The sequence below is a fragment of the Heteronotia binoei genome, chromosome 5 (genome assembly GCF_032191835.1).
Source record: "Heteronotia binoei isolate CCM8104 ecotype False Entrance Well chromosome 5, APGP_CSIRO_Hbin_v1, whole genome shotgun sequence".
NCBI lineage: Eukaryota > Metazoa > Chordata > Lepidosauria > Squamata > Gekkonidae > Heteronotia > Heteronotia binoei.
Window position 1 is genome coordinate 105,247,847 of NC_083227.1, and position 17,270 is coordinate 105,265,116.

Genomic DNA, 17,270 nt, shown 5'->3' on the forward strand with positions numbered 1-17,270 from the left:
AAGCTATTCAATGGCATCTGGATTTGGGGATAAATCAAAAGAGGCGGCCATGGGATGGGGAAAGGAGGAAGCACAAGTACCACAGCCCCCGCCCAAGTCCAGCCGTTTTCCCTCCTCTGCCCTTGGTGGTGGACTGCAGCCCGGCCGGCCCTGCCTGCCGATCGGTTTCCAGGAAAAGAATGCAAAACACAACACGGGGAGAGAGGGATCCTCATTGCAAGGGGAGGAGGATGGGGGTGGGGGGTGGAATGTCCCTGTCCTTGGCAGATGGTCTTACCCAGTGTGCATTGTTCCTCTGGTGTCTCCTTTATCCGCTGTAATTGGATCCTGGAGGGAGCCAGCGCGCAAAGGAGGGACCGAGGGAGGCTGGGCGGGGTTGCTGAGGCGGGTAACGTAGTCCCGAGGCTTTGGCCTGCGCCTCCCTCTCCTGTCAAGCATTTGATTTCATTGTTCCGGGCTGATGTCACTCCCAGTTGTCACAAACGCCTCTCCCGGGGACAATGTGGGACTAGGAGGCACAAAAGAGCTCTCCGGACGTCGCCCGCAGGTAAGAGCGGGAAGGGGGCGTTACGCGTGGTCCCGGCTCGAACTTCGCTTGGCGCCGAAGGGTCTGAGGAAAGGGCCCCCCAGCCCCGCTTCGCAGCGAGGGTGACGCACGGCCAGGCGCGCCGCTCTGCCGGCGGGAATTGGAGGGAAAGAAAGAAAGGGCGAGAGAAAGTTTCGCTCCGCGTCGGTCTGAGCCATGCGTCGGAAGTTGGAAGGCTCCTTCCTTCAGGAGCGCCGGGATGCTGCGGGCGGCTGAGCCTGGACCAGGCGGAGGGGACTTGCGAAGCGGCTGCGGGATGCTCTCCTCTTCCTCCTTCGTCCTCCCAGTCGCCCGGCCCGCGTTTTCCCAGCCCCATCAGCCCCCCCCCACCCCCTTCCGGCACCTGGTTTCTCCGGACTCCCGCGGGGCGCCCACACTGCACATTCGGCGGCCTCGAGACTCGCGGTCGGCTCCCTCCCTCCCTGCCTGCCTCTGAACTTTTGGCGGAGACAGAATGACCCGCGCCCCAATCCCTCGGCGGCGCGCTGAGCCCAAGTTAAAAGGCAAGAACTCATTCAGGGCCAGGCTTGGGGCACTTTAAAGACGAACACCGTTTTATTCCCGCTAATTCCGACTTCAGGACGCGAACATTTATGCTGAATTAAAACGCTGCCACAAGAGTCCCGTTTATCTTCCTAAAATTAGCCACTATGCAGGGTGTCTCCTTTTTAGCTGCGGCTCCGCTAAACCTATCAGTCTTAGCTGGGCAGCTCTCTCTCTCTCTCTCTCTCTCTCTCTCCGCTCGATTCCCTAATTTTTTTTCTGACTTTCACCACCTGCCCCCTTCCTTTTGTTTCTTCTGGCTCCCCTTGTAAACTCAGGGCAGCCTTTCTAGACCTGCAGCACCCTGTGCGCTTCTAATCCTTAGTAGTGTGTCTACACACCTCAAGTTTGGCCGCCTTTATCTTTTATGGCACCACTTGAAGATGGCACTTCTCAGGGGATGACCTGCTATTCTGACTCTTGCTCTCCATAACTGGGTCTGTGCATGCTCCCTATTTTTATTGTGCTCCATTCATCTTCCTAGCCCGACTCCAGACTGGCACAGCCTACATCTGAGCTCAGATTGCTATTGTGGTAAGGTCCTTGGGGACTGGTTGGGTGATGAATCTGCCCAGTTCATTCCATTTGTGACATAGCCTTGGTTTCCAGCACCTGCTTCTCTTTGGCAGCAGATTGCATTCGTTCTTTTCAACACACATGCATCCTTTTGTTCCCAACAGCTACTGAATGCCATTCTTATCCCAGTCATTTCTGGCCACTTTAATGACAGGGTCCAAGCATCACGTACAACATACAAAAATAATGATGTGGGTGACATGGGGTGCTCATGGGGGATGGGCATTGCCTCAGAAATGCCACAATTTAAGAGTCTCAAAATTTATTTCAGAATCAGTGTGATGCAATAGACAAAGAATACTGGGAAAACCAGGGTTCTAACCACCACTGGGCCATGAAGCTTTCTGGATGACCTTGGACTAGTCACTAGCCACCAAACTTACCTCTCAGGGTTGTTGTGATAATAAGGTGGAAAAGGTCAAAACTATTATACTACTCAGAGCTTCTTGGAACATTTTCCAAGACAGAATACAAAATCTTTATTCTCTAGATACACAGAACCATTCCTTTTATCTTGTGGAAGGGGCCATAGAATCATGTGACCACAATGGCAACTCCATAGAATTCTGTGAGGTGTAACTGTTAATGCCCATATGACTGCCCGAAGATGGTGCATGTGTGTGTGGGGAGGATGTGGGGGGTATTATAGAAGGCATCCCAGATTTTAGGCTGTAATTCTAAGCATTTTATTTGCAGATAAGTAACGTGAACATGTTTAAGATGGGTGTATGAGTCTTCCAGGCAAAAACTAAGAGAAACCAACATCCTGATTCAGAGTTTGGGTTGGATGGACTTTTGTTAATGTCCTCATTCAGCTAAAGGTTCCTAAAGAGGGGTGGAAGTCGATATTATTCTTAGACCTTCAAGATATAGATTCATTACAGTCTTATCACTTTCCCTTCAGATTGAAGTAGATACTTTTGAGGCAACAGTGACAACATAACAGTGCTTCTAGCTCCACTGTCATGCTGAGAGGTTCCAAAGGAAGACCTTATTCTCTGCCAAAATAATCTTCCTAAAAGAGGCATGCTTAGCTTAAAAGCAGAATTTTCCAGCAGATGTTTGCAAATGCAGACAATTTTGAAAGAAACTGATGAACAACTCGAAAGAAAAAGTTTGATAAGTATTCCTTTCTCTTAGGAACAGAGTGAGTATCCGTCTTCATCGACCCTCCTAATTAAGGAGAACGTTTTAAGACAGTGTCTTCCTTGTGACCAGCAGGATCTTCCATAATGGCGTCTCTGGGGAAAGTCTGCAGGGCATTCTGTACAGTAACACCACTGTTCCAACAGATTCATCACCCTCTGCTGCAATGGGGCTTTTTCAGCCTAGGCTGAATTGTCAAAATTCCTTTTTGTTCTTTGTGCTTTTAAAGCCACACACCCTCTACCCTATCCTGTCCAAGCATTCTGGGACCTAAATATCAATATTCAGAGCAGCTATGAGGTCAGCTTTTTAAGGGCTTTTACTCTCCTCCTTAGCATTCAGGGAACACACCAAGAATTGTTCTTGTTCCCCAGTAAGAGAGCCTTCTCATGTGAAAGCTGGGGGTGAGTTGAGGAGGATTAATAAGAATACTACCCACACAAGCTTCCACTGGCAGCTTATTAAAACTATGTTATTCTTTGTACACTCCAGCTTTGTTTGTAAGAAATGAAATAAGGGGTCTTAGAATATTTGAACAAAGCTGTGATGCAAGAAACAAAATAGGCACCTCAGCAATAGCATTTGCAGCCAAAGTAAAGTCACCAAGAGCTTTGAAGATAGCCATGAACAGAACTTGTATCCTTGACTGCAGATTTATTAATTTAAAACATTTGTATGCCGCCTTCCTACCCAAATAGGCTCCCAAAAGCATTAAAATATTTAAAACATTAAAACAACATTTAAAATGTATATATAAATGTTTAACAATACATCTATATATAGACATAAACATACAAACAAATAAATGCAAACAACCAGGGAGGAAGCCAATAAGACTTTACTGTGGGTACCGTACGTTTCTGATGGCTATGTCCAGTTTTATAAATTGCCACTTTCCCCTGAAGTTCCATTTTATTGCTTTAAAATCAGCCATTGGATTCATATTTGATTTGTACTTCAGAATTGCTCTTGTTGGAATAATTTGTAAACCATCCATTGTTTAGTAGTAGCAAATGAATAGCTGAAAGCTAGAAGCTACTCACGGTCCTGCCACTGCAATACTATACTACCAGCAATTCCAATTTTGTGCCTCGGTTTCTTCATCTGTACCATGGAGGAGAAGATTTTCAGAATGAGTTAAAAGTTTGTAAGGCACTTAAGATATAAGGATGTTATTCACAGAAAACTAGCCGAATGGTGATGACATTGATGATGTCATAAAACTGGGTGGAGTTTTCTCAGGAATGGAGTGAAATAATCAAGTTGCAGAATACTGAGGTGAAGATAGGGGAATCATCCTGGGCCTTCTATTATAAAGAATGTGAAATACTTGCATTGGATTCCAGAGGTAACAAATTCCATTTTCCTTTTTCTAACATCTGTCTCCTTGTGTCACTAAAAAAGAGTTGCAGACCAGAGAGGGATTGGGTGTCAGTTTTTAGCTCTAGGCACAAGAAAGCATTACTTACACTTATAACATTAGCAAAACTCTTGCCTTGGGGAAAGCTTTTGAAGAGAAAGCTATCATACTGGCTTTTCCTCTTGGAAAGAATCTGGATATTACTGGACTCAGCTATTTGAGGACAGGATTTAATAGGTTTCAGAAGCAGTTACCATGCTTAGTGGTAACTTTCCAAAGTTGTTTAATATTTTTTTTCGTAATGCTGCTGCTTTAATATGATTAAATAAAGGTGAACATGTTGAGATTGATATTTCTAGAGTATATTGCTACTGTTGACAGCTCCAAATTATGTCATCTTCTGACTTTGTTGGTATGTTTTATGGAGCTTTTCTATGAATCTCATGAGTTCTAACCTCTTGAGAAGAGCTAAGATTTTAAAAGTCTGAAAATTGAAAAAAACTAAGGAACAAAACAAATTAGGATTACACTGAAGGAAAAATTAAGCAAAATCAAAACAAATATTTTAAAAATCTACAGGAAAAAATACCAAACAAAAGCCCTTTATGCCTACACACAGGAAAATACCTAATATATCATCCTGTTATTCCCTAGCAATAAATTTCTTAAATGAAGACCAGACTTTCTTTGCAAATTCCAAATTTCTTCACAGTGTAGATTCTCTTTTGCCCTTAAAAAGGCAACCCCCCCAAGCATTTTAAAGAAACATTCCTATTTTGTTCTTTTAATTCTTGTTCTTAATTTGTTACCATTTTTTAAATTCTCCATGTATCATAATCCATCCTAGAAGACAGGAGCTAAGGTCTAAAGTATGCAGGACAGACTACAGAAATAAATCTTTCAGGGATATTGCTTTATTACTGTACTGCTTTTAAATATATTAAACTTTTTATCCATTTGGAAATATATTGAGAGATGGCATACAAAAATGCTAAGTAAACAAAAAACAAACAGAGCTTTCTATGGAAATTAGGACAGAAAATAACATCAGCCAAGTGTAGTTTGAATTGTTGCTTATTTTTTTGCTAGATAACTTTCTTATAGGAGGGATTCTCCAGTGGTCACAAGGAACTGAAGGGGGGACAGAGAGGGGTAGGTAAAGCATGGCAATTCAGTTTTAAAGTATTTCCCCTTCTCGTGATGCTATAAATTGAGCTGTCTTCTCATGTCCTTCCCAGAGTATTAGACCACAGTCTTATAACAGAAGGAATGGGAGGATAGCAGTGGAGTGTTGGTTTAAAGTGTATAGGCAAAGAACAGAGCAGACCTATTATCGGAAACTGTGAGCCGGGCAATAGGCAGATTGTCTGTTTAACAGCATAAATCAAAATCTAAATACAAATGTAAATAGAATCTAGTATTTTTTTTCATTTTTGTAACATTAAAATGTATATATCAAGAACCTGCCACTCTGTTCTTAAGCCAGGAACAAAAACACTAAGTGCCCTCCCTGAGTCATAAAAGCAAAAATCATGGGCTGGATACTGTGGATTTGTTCTCATAATTATGGTGCTTTCCTCCAACACAAGAGCCCTGCTCTACTGAGGAACCGCTCTGTCAGGAAGTTCTTCCAAATGTTTAGCCAGAAATTCTTTTGAGTTAATTTCAACCTGTTGGTTCTAGGGTAACAGAAAACAGCTCTACGCTATATGACAGCCCTTCATGTACTTGAAGATGGTGATCATATCACCTCTCAGTCATTTCCTCTCCAGGCTAAACATACCAAGTTCCTTCAACTTTTCCTCATAGGACGTTGTCTCCAGACCCCTCTCCATCTTTGTTGACCTCCTCTAGACACATTCCAGATTATCTATATTGTTCTTAAATTGTGGTGCCTCAAACTGAACACAATACAGATGACAGAGACTGTTCTGTCAAAAAGTCATTTGAGTCAGGATGAGGCTACTTGTGCCAGAGAAAGGTATCACCATTAGTGGAAAGGATCTGTGAGCTCCAGCTCCATGTGTCAACCAGATTTGTTCACAGATTGGAAAAATCACTGACCACCATCTCAGCCAGGAAAATTATGAAATTGTTTTAGAGACAGCAACTGCTGCAGTTGCCAATGAAGATCAGAAATCCTTCCCCCTTCTCCTGTGGACAGCACATGCAATAGAAAGGAAATAATCAGGACATGACTGCTTCCTTTGCTTGTCAGTGCTTTGGATTCTTTTGCACTCATTGGCTAGAATACTACAAGATTTACTGTATATGGAGCCTGCAACTGAGCAGAATACTGCCTGCTCAGTTTTTCAATTAAAAAGGGCTAAAAATCTTTTTAAAAAACCACATGACAATAAAGGGAAAAGTCCCGGAATTTCCATGCAGTGTCCTCCCAGCCCTCCAAATATCCCAGTCTCTGTGGCCCTTCAGGCTGAGGTTGCCAGGGTTTGCCCTTCAAGGGCTTATTGGTTGCCGAACATCTGAAGGGGTAATGGACCCTGCAATGATCAGGAATTTCCATCCAGCATTCCCTCCATGCTTTCGCGTCACAGAGGTTTACAGAGGCTTCCTGTGAAACATTTAATACCAGCGGCCTCAGGTGCTATAGCTGCCATACCATTATGTTGCTACAATGTGAACAGCTGTTACCCACAAAGGATCCCACCTATATTTCATTTGGGGACATTCTGCAGATGTTTATGTTTGGGCAGCTAAATTTCTTGCCCTTTGGCATTCGGGATTTGTTTAAATTGCTGCTTGCAGACCAGTAGTTTAATGAACCTTCTGCAAAGATACGTACTCTTTCTGGGAGGTTACTGAGGACATTTCAGAATGAAGCTAAAAATAAAAGCCACTTCAAAACCTTGATGTTGACTCCTTTCCTTCTTGATATAAAGAGCAACTGAGCCCTTAATTTTAGTCCCTTAATTCTGGGGACAAATGCAATTCTTATAAAATAAATTCTTAATTGGATATGAGAATTCTCACCCCATTCTCCTTTAACCTCTTTTTATTTAACCATATCAGAAAGTTGTCTAATTGGACGCATATAATATTGCATGTATTTAGGACTGAGAGTGAACATATAGTAGCCAGCCTCTTGTAGTACTGGTAGGCCCAGGTTTAAATTCCCACTCTGCCATGGAAGCTCTCTGAGTGACCTTGGAACAACTTTCTCTCAGCCTGGCCTACCTCACAGAGTTGTTATAAGGATAAAATTGAGGAAGGGTCAAATGATGCTATTTTGGGTCTCCATTGAAGAGGAAAGTAGGATACAGAAATTTAAATAAATAAATATGTACACTATCACTTCTGGAGTGCTAGTATACTGAAGCGCTAATATACTGGGAGCTGTGGTTTGGCTTCCTTGTGGATGTATGAAGTATGCATAAGTTTGTGAATACACTAAATCTATAATGTGTGTTAGCAATAAATTAATTAGAATAATTCAGTGTCATTTTGATGGGGAAAGAGACTATGTCCTGGAGGCTTCAAGACTAGTACTTAAGCAGGCTGTATAAAGCTTTGAGGGATGCCCAGTGTGGCCTATTTGTCTCTTCAGCTGTATAAAATATAGCTTTATCCTCATGCTTGCCTAGCCTCTGACAGTAAGCTGAGTGCTTTGATGGAGAGCTGCACTGAGCCCTGGGAGCCAAAGGGCTGCCAATGGATCAGTCTCTAATAAGTGGCATGGGTTGATGATCCCTTCCATTGGCAGATCTTGTCACTCATGCCATCTGTTCTCTTTTCAAGCTGCCAGTTGCTCATACTATGTGCAGAATCTTTGCCCTCCCTGTTCTCTGCTCTCTCAGAACTCAGCAACAGCCAGCACAGGGACTTTTCATCTAGCTGAGCCTACTTTGCCCCAGTTTCAGGAAGCAGGAAACTTCTCTCTGCAAGGGTGTATAGATCAGTATCAAAATAGAAGCTAAATCTAATCACTTTCCATTGGTGTAGCACATCTCTAAGCAGGTTGCCTCAGAGGTAAATCTTGTTGAAGTCAGTGAGATTTATTTCCTAGTAAATATATTTAGAATTGCGATCTTGGTATTTTGGATAGTGCCTCGTGGCATAATTCAAAGTCTGGCATTTTGGATGTTCACAGATTCTTGAATTTCTTAAGATGTAGGGTTTTTGACTGATGTCACTTCCTTTGAGGGACTTATCTTATTTTTTAAAGGACTGCTTATGTAGGATTTCTGACTGACATCACTTCCTTGGCGTATCTTATTTTTTAAAGGACTGCTTATTTAGGACCTTCTCACCTCTCTTTCTCTCACCTCAGTGGCCTTCCAACCACATCTTCCTCATGTTCTTTTATTTCTGATTTTTAAAATCTAACCAATAGCTTTAGAGAGATACCAAGGGAAAGCTCAGTTCCTCAGTTTCCTCATTCTGTAACCACAGAGCCACAGTTCTCATCAAATTGTAGCTCTTCAGCTTTATGACAGAAATAAAAAGTCATTCTTCTGTGACACACTGAGAACCCTGTATTTTTCATCACAGGATACTCCGACAGTGCAACACCCCCCCATCCTCCCCACCCCCAATTCTAGGCACAACAGGCCAGATTCCACATTGACTCTCACTGCTGTTACATCACTGACTTCACTACAGAAACTTCCAAACTAAGCCAGATCTCAGCCTAGTCGCTGTGGTCACCAACAAAGGATCAGGGTATAAACGGGATTAAATGCTTAATAAGGTTGTGTCTCAGTCACATGCACAGAGTTAAATTGATCACCTGCTCTAAAGAAACGAAGGGAGGAATTTTCTCCTCAAAACATGTTAGAGTGGACCATGTGAGAGGCTATGGTTGAGGCATGTCTGTATGTGGTAAACTGATATAGACAGTTTTGCAGTTCCCAGATATTACGAAATATGAAACAAGCAAAGCATTATCTTTTACTGTTTATTTTATAAGAAATTTCTGTCTTCATCAATGAAAATACAGGTTGGAAAGTTCAGGTCTCTGCTTGGAAACATTTCAGCCAGAGTTAACTATGTATTTATTTATTTACTGAAGCATTTACATCCTGCTTTTCTATGTGGTTCATGGTGGCTCAAAATAATAGTTAATAACACAGTTAAAACTAAAAATAAAATAACAAACCACAAATCTCCCCCCTGCCTTTAAAGATGGCTGCCATTTAAACCACTCCAAAGCCCTGGCAAATAGGCAGGCCTTGCAGTGCCTCCTGAAGATCTCTTAAGAAGGGGTCCTCATCACCTCCTCAGGAAGCCCATTCTACAGGGCTGGAGCCATGATGGAAAAGGCCTGAACTCTGGTTGATGTCAGATGGGCCACGCTAAGCGGTGGGATACCCAACAGATGGCTGCCTGTCAACCATAGTTGACACAAAGGGACAAATGGAAGGAGATGGTCCTTGAAATACAGTCCTTCACATCTAAGATATGCTCCCTTTCCTCCACAGTTTCTGGTGTTCCTGCTCTTGTTCTCCTGCCAATGTCAGTCCTGATTTGCAACCCCCTTGTTGAACAATAATAATTGCAAATACCTGGTGGTGTGGAAACCTCTTTAAGTGATATGTGTAGTAAGAATGCTAATGCTAGCAGAATTTATTTATTTAAGATCATCTTTGGCTAGGATACAAAGGGTATAATGAAATTATTTTCGCAGCTAGAGTACTTATGCAGTTTTGGAAACTGACATCACTGCTGCCAGTTAGCTTATAGGTCATTAAAAGATGGAAAACAACGTATTATTTTTTATATTCAATATAAATATAGAAAACTACTCCCTGTGGAAGAATTAGCGATATGGAACACATTTATGAAGTTCTGAGAAACTGTTAAGGGTAAAAAATAAATTTCATATTGAAATTCGTGGAAACAATTAAAACTTGAGTTGAACAGACTGTCTTTTTTTTAGGTGAACAAAGCTTGAGTCCAGTGGCACCTTTTAGACCAACAAAATTTTATTCAAGGTATCAACTGCAGATACAGTCACATTCAGATATAATCACACTTCTTCAGATACAATTTTTGTTAGGTTTTGGCAAATTTTATGATTTGATATTTGTATTGATTTCATGTTTCAAGAATATGTAATTTTGTTTTAAAGTTGTGAAATTATTGATAAAGACCTTGATTATCTGTATATATTTAAATTTCATGGCTTCATTTTTTTTCTAAGAAGCTATGTATCTGATTCCTTTTTTGATGCTTTAACACTCAGTCTGATGATCTAGATTATAAAAGAAATGGGACAGGGGATCCCTACACCTCAATTTCCAGCATCTTCATGCGCCTGCCTGCCATTGTTATGTAGACTGGCAGAAAATCAGCTTACAGAGCACATGGCTCATTGAGTGCATCCAACAACCACTTTCCCTTGCTTCCATAGATATGCTATAAGGGAAAGCGTTCGTAGTGCCTTTAGAGAGGACCACAGTGCCCCTTTCCATCAACGAGGTTAGTGATGATTATGTAGAACAGTTTAATTAACTAATAGTCCATCTTTCTCACTGGGATTCAAGGTGAATTACTTGTGCTGTTAACAATAACTGCTACTTTTTTGACCATGGAGCGTTCATACCTAATGTCATGAACTTTAGCCACTACAGATTCAGATGGGTAGCCGAGTTGATCTGAAGTGAAAGTGATGGTACAACATTTGAGTCCATTGGTACCTTTAAGACCAACAAAGGTTAATTCTGCGTATAAACTTTTGTGTACACGCTTATACCCAGAATTAAATGTTGATCTTAAAATACTGGACTCAACTTTGTTCTTTCACCACTATGATTTACTATCTGTCAAAAAACTAGAGGCTGATTTAGTTGAGTCAACAGTTGGGAATATGTGGAATATAATTTTTAAAAAGCCCCTTGTAAATTATTGTTCCAGAATAACTGCAAACTAATCATCTTTCACACTGATACTTAACTATAACAGCTGTTATACTGACTTGGACGGACTGAGGAGGGTGTAACTCTGCTTAGATGGCACAATGTTATATTCTGCCTTTCTTCCAAGAACCTCAGGACAATGAACATATGCTCCAACAATTCCTCTTTTATGACATAATCCTTGATAAATCAACCTGTTTTGTTCTGATCTTCCTTTGGGGAGAGATTTTGCCTTTAAAAAAATTGTTATGTTTACTCTTTGGTGCCCCAGAGTGGTCTTCTTCATGCTTCAAGCCCTCTCCTCTGAATATTCAACTAAGAGAAATGAAATCTCTGAGTGGGAATGACCATGGGGCATCCTTTAGTAATAAAGCCCATATCATGGTATCATGGTGGCAAAATCAAACTGTGGGGGCATCAGCTATTGGCTCATCACACGTTTGTCACCTCCTCTGGCCTCGCATCAGCTGAGTCTGCTCTTCTCCTCCCAGGTCTAGGAATGTTGAACAAACTTCCAAAAGCAGTCTTATCTCAGAGACAGAGCCACATCACCAACTCTATATTCCGTGTCCTCTCTGTCAACCAGCCTCAGAAAGGGCTGCAGAGCTACTGCAGCCTCACAAAAGGCCTCCCAGCACACACAGCCTCCAAAGGCCACAGAAATAGTTACGGAGGCCAGTATCTACTGGGATGGCTTAGAGGCTGACTGCCATCTGGGAAGTGCTAGCCAGAGGCAGTTGCTCAGCAACCCAGGCTATTTTTGTCAGTAAAGGGAGAGGCCTCAGGTGAATAGAATACCATAGAGTCAGGGCTGCCAAGCTCCCAGGTGGGGAGGGGATTCTCCCACTTTGGGGGTCCCCAAACCACCAGCCTGCAGTGGGCCAACAGGGAGATCCCCTCTCGATGTCGCTGGCACTATGACGTCACTCATAAGTGCTGGCCACTCTAGGAGCTTCCAGGAAAACTCTATGGTTTTCCCAGATGCTCTAGCAATTTGGGAGGAAACTAGAGTTTTCCCTCCCAAATTGCTAGAGCATCTGGGAAAACCATAGAGTTTTCCCAGAAGCTCCTATAGTGGCTAGCATAATAATAATAATAAAATTTTATTTATATCCTGCCCTCCCCGCCGAGGTGGGCTCAGGGCGGCTAACAACATTTCATAAAATTATACAGGGCATGTGACGTCGCTTGCACAATGATGTCACTTATGAGTGATGCCATCACACCATGCATGCTATGTGCACATGAAAAAAGTTTCCCACCAGAGGCCGCAGGGGACTTGGCAACCCTACATAGAGTCCACCCTCCAAAGCACCCTCCAGGTTGGGGAGAGAGATCTGTTGTCTGGAGTTCAGTTGTGATCCCAGGAAATTTTCAGGCTCCACCTGGGGATTGGCTACCCTACGCCTGGCTGCTTGCTACTGTTCAGCAGCAGCCCTCCATAACAGCTAGTATTGCCTAGGAGTTTGGGCTTCAGAGTGGGGTCTGCCAGACACAGGTTCTTGCTGTGGAAGCTGACTGGGTGATTTCAGACCAGTCACAGACTTCCAGCCTAACCTACCTCACAGGATTGTTGTGTAGATCAAAGGGGGGAGAGGAGAATGATGTAAGTTGCTTTGGTCCCACCCCATGGTGATGTCAGGGTGTGTGGTCTAATAGGAAAATGAATTCCTGCTGGGCTTTCTCAACAAAAACCCCCCTGCCTTCTGCATAATAGCTTGCTTTGCACGGCTTGCTCAATCTCACAGGAGCTAAAGAGCAAAACCTCTGTGTTCTCCATTGGCTGAGACTTCTCCTTTAGGGAGGAAGGGGGGAAGGCAGAGCTTGCTTTGCTAGGCTCAGTCTCACAGGAGCTTCAGAGCAAAACTTCTGTGTTCTTCATTGGCTGAGGCTCCTCCCATGGGAAGGAAGGGGGGAAGGCAGAGTTTGCTATGCTAGGCTCTCTTAATCACACAGCAGAATTACTGAGGCAAGCCTCTCTCCCTCCCTGTACTAGTCCCCAGGGAAGGGAGGGAAAGAGCCAGAGCTTTCTTTGCCCAGTTCCCCAGATCCCATGGGAGAAACAGAAAGAAAACACCTTTAAGACCGAGTGCTAATGTTTTAAACATGTTTTAAGGGCCTTAAAAAAATCTTTAATTGTGTTTGTGTCCTTTATAAAGTTTATTTCTCTGCTACTTAATCTGGCCCGATGCAAGCGGACAAGGTCTCATTTATGTCAGATCTGGCCCTCATAACAAATGAGTTTGACACCCCTGTGAAGCCTTTGGAGCTGGAAAGGCACATTGTGTCTGTTGCCAGTTGGCTGGCAGCAGGGAAGAGCCTGCAAAACTAGGGTATCCCCCACAGGGAGCTGGGGACTGGCAAGCCTATAGTAGACTGTGTAGGCCAGAGGAAAATTCCTTGAAGGGTGGTTGCTGTTTTAAAATATATAGGATTTTTTGTAAGTTATAGCCTCAGAAATCACCAAGATGCCAGATATCTTCATCAATATTAGTTTGTACCATTTTAGATTCTTCTTATTTGTTGTTGTGTATTATAGAAGCACAGCAAGGCCTGTGCTTCTAGGGACAGGAACTTTTACCAGGGCCCATAACGACAACTGAAGTAATAGCAATATCTTCAGATTCATGGGGTTTCTTTCAGGGTGTAGAAAGTGGGACTCAGACAATGTCTAATGGCTTCTCTTCTGTTGTATTGCCTGCCAAAACATGCTGTCCTCCCAAACAAAGCCCCAGGTTTTCCTGACATTCAATCTCCCAGGCAAGAATAAAGAAGAGGGAGGCTAAATAAGCCCCCTGAGACTCTTTGATAGGACAGTTGCCGCCTGGGACAGCTGAGAGAGATCAGAAAGGAGGGGGTGTCCGTGTCTGCATTTACACAGCTGTTGACTTCTCGCCTCAACACTGAGTTAACTAGAATTTTCAGCCTGTTTTTCTTTTGGATTTTCAGAAGGGACTCCATAACAGTTTAGCTCAGATTATTAATGAAATAACAAAACACAGCCCTCACCTTTGTTCCACGTCCCTCCTAGAAGCAAGTGACTAGGATCCCTGGTGGAGGAGGGGACACACACTGGCTGGCATCCTTGTGTGGGTTTGCATTCCACAAATGCTTTTGATGTGCTTGAAGAGAAAGTCACAGATTATTAGCAGTAAAGTTAGACGTGAGGTAGCATTGTAGAGGTTGCACAGAGGGTAGTTCTAAGCCAAACATGAACATATGAAACTGCCTTATACTGAATAAGACCCTTGGTCCATCAGAGTCAGTATTGTCTGTGTACACTGACAGCAATTCCACAGGGTCTCAGGCAGGGGTCTTTCACATCTCCTACTGCCAGATCCTTTAACAGGAGATGCCAGGGATTGAATCTGAGGCTTTCTACATACAAAGCAGATGCTCCGCCACTGAACCACAGCTCCTCTCCAGGGACAAGCAACACATGTGGAACCCTGAAAGAAACCCCATGAATCTGAAGATATGGACCTCTTTTTTTAATTTCCAGAATGGAGGAGGGGAAAACAAAGCTGAAAGCTCAGACTAATTAAAGAACAGATCGCTCATAAGCAAAGATGGGTATTATTGGATAAAGCAGTCATTTTGAATGGTTCAGGTGTTGCAGTATTGATAATTTAGTGTAGGGATGACTGACATATACAACTTGGAGGTCGATTTTTACCAGACAAGTTACTCAGGAACCTGAGACTTCACCATTGGTGATAACCTTGTTACCTAAACTTAACTGGGAAGAGTCTGACCCCTCAGTTTGAAGAACCTGTCAGTCCATCACTCCCCAGCTGGCAAACATAATTCCGATTGGTAAACATCCACAATTACATTGAGGCCTTTGGGGTGATGTTTTCCTTTCTGCTGGGAGGGATATCTGAGAATCAGGACATTGTTCTTTTTTGTTCTGTTAGATTGCCCAGTGCCACGCATCTGTTACTGACGAAGCAGGACTAGACAGGCCAAAAGCAACATGCAAGGCATCATCTACTTGGAGCAAACACATCTTAATTTTCCATTTCTGCAATCTAATGGCTCCGCCCCCCCCCTCCCCAGTTTCTGCACTTATGTGAGTTGAGACATTTTTGCAGAGTTTGGCAGTTGCTTAACTTCTATAGCAAGATGTCTTTGGCTATTAAAATATCAAACTCTAGGTCTCATCATTCATCACTGATAACCAGGCAGCTACTGCGGTTAAGATTTGTATGGAGAGCAGCTGCTTTAGATTCATTTCCTTTCCATTTTCACATTGCAAAGACTGTTCTTAAATGCACTCAAATTCCAGAACTAGCTATCTTTTGTTCCAAAGCACGCCTACTATCTCAGTGATTTCTCTGCAACAACATCTATCTGCCATCACTCAGCAGATAATTCCAAATTGCTCACAAGATTGTCTTTTTCAAATCTGTAGCTAGATCAAGAATTGGTGGACTTTAGGCCAAATGATGCGTCTTGACTAGACACCAGATCTTCTGTCCCACTTTTTGTACCCAGGAGTACCAGATCTTCTGTCCCACTTTTTGTACCCAGGAGTACTCTAGCACTACAGAGCAATCTATTGCTAGAATCAGATGTATTCAATTTAAGCATATTTAATATGTGTAATGTGTTGTTGCCTATGGCAAAAGACTTTATTCTGGAGTGGACATGTTTTAGCAAGGAGAAAATCCTATCACTCCCCAAGTAAGTCCTTGATTTAACCACCCTCAACACAAGTCAACCACTGGGTCTGGTAAGTTATACATGGTTAGCAGCATGAGATGTTTTCACACAAAGATGATTCTCTGTATAGGTGTTGCTGCTGCAAATATACAGTGGCAATGGAGTACAACAGCTTTTCATGCACTTTCCTTGTCTCAGTATCCCATGGCTACCATTCTTCCTCTATCTGACAGGTTTTTTTAAAATGGGAATTGCTAGACCACTGTAGTGCTATAGCATTATAATCTATCTTTTAGCTCTCTCAAGTTCCCATTTTAAAAAACAAGTAAGTCTCTATTCCTTTCTATTGCAGAGCTATAAGGAGAAAGGCATTTTAAAAAATTGAATGATGTTAACTAGTAGATTGTGGCAAGAGGCTGTTATTTTAAAACTATAATTGAGGGTCTGGAAGACTTGCAGAGGGAAATCCCATCCCCTCCCCTTGCCCAGTGAGCCCAGGCATGGCTCCCTTCCAATCCTCCCCCACATTATGTAGCCTAGCAAAGCTCCAGGTCTCTGCAGCCACCCCCAGGTCTGGCTAGGGTTGCCAATCCCCAGGTGGGGGCAGGGGATCCCCCGGTTTGGAAGCCCTCCCCCCGCTTCAGGGTCATCAGAAAGCAGGAGGAGGGGAGGGAAATGTCTGCTGGAAACTCTATTATTCTTTATGGAGATTTATTCCCATAGAAAATCATGGAGAATTGATCTGTGGGTATCTGGGGCTCTGGGGGGGGCTGTTTTTTGAGGTAGAGGCACCAAATTTTCAGTACAGCATCTAGTGCCTCTCCCCAAAATATCCCCCAAGGTTCAAAACAATTGGACCAGGGGGTCCAATTCTATGAGCCCCAAAAGAAGGTGCCCCTATCCATTATTTCCTATGGAAGGAAGGCATTGAAAAGGTGCCGTCCCTTTAAATGTGATGGCCAGAACTCCATTTGGAGTTCAATTATGCTTGTCACTGCCTTGATCTTGGCTCCACCCCCAATGTCTCTTGGCTCCACCCCCAAAGTCTCCTGGCTCCACCCCCAATGTCCCCAGATATTTCTTGAATTGGACTTGGCAACCCTAGGTCTGGCTGCAGTGGCAGCAGTGTCTGGGAGCTGCTCCAGGCCCAGACCATCACTCACCACCACTGCGCCCAGAGCAGCTCCAGACACCACTGCCAACATGGCTGGGTCTGGAGTAGTTCTTGGACTCTGCCACAGCCAAGTTGGAGAGTTGTTTGGACTCTGCCACTACCTCTCCAGAAAACAGGAAAGCCTGTTGTCTACATGTGTGCAGACAGTGCTCTTTATCGGTGGGGGGGTGGGGGAGGATTAAAAAAACGCCATATAATATTTTTAGGTTTTTCTACAAACTTGAAGGTGTCTCAGATTAGCCCACACTCGACTGTTATAAGATAGCAATCTAGTATCAATTTTTTTTTAAAATCTCTTATGGATGGGGTGAGGTAAAATGGTGGCCATAGGGGGCTGAAACAAGG

The 17,270-nt window shown here is 43.2% G+C and overlaps 1 protein-coding gene across 1 annotated transcript in view; it reads left to right on the forward strand.

Moving 5' to 3' along the window:
• Positions 1 to 285: 285 nt before the first annotated feature.
• PCBP4 (poly(rC) binding protein 4) overlaps positions 286 to 17,270 on the forward strand; it is a 52,006-nt gene continuing 35,021 nt past the window's right edge. The window contains exon 1 of the mRNA XM_060240002.1: positions 286 to 547. The gene's annotated coding sequence lies outside the window, so the exon portion shown is untranslated. The remainder of the gene's footprint in view (positions 548 to 17,270) is intronic.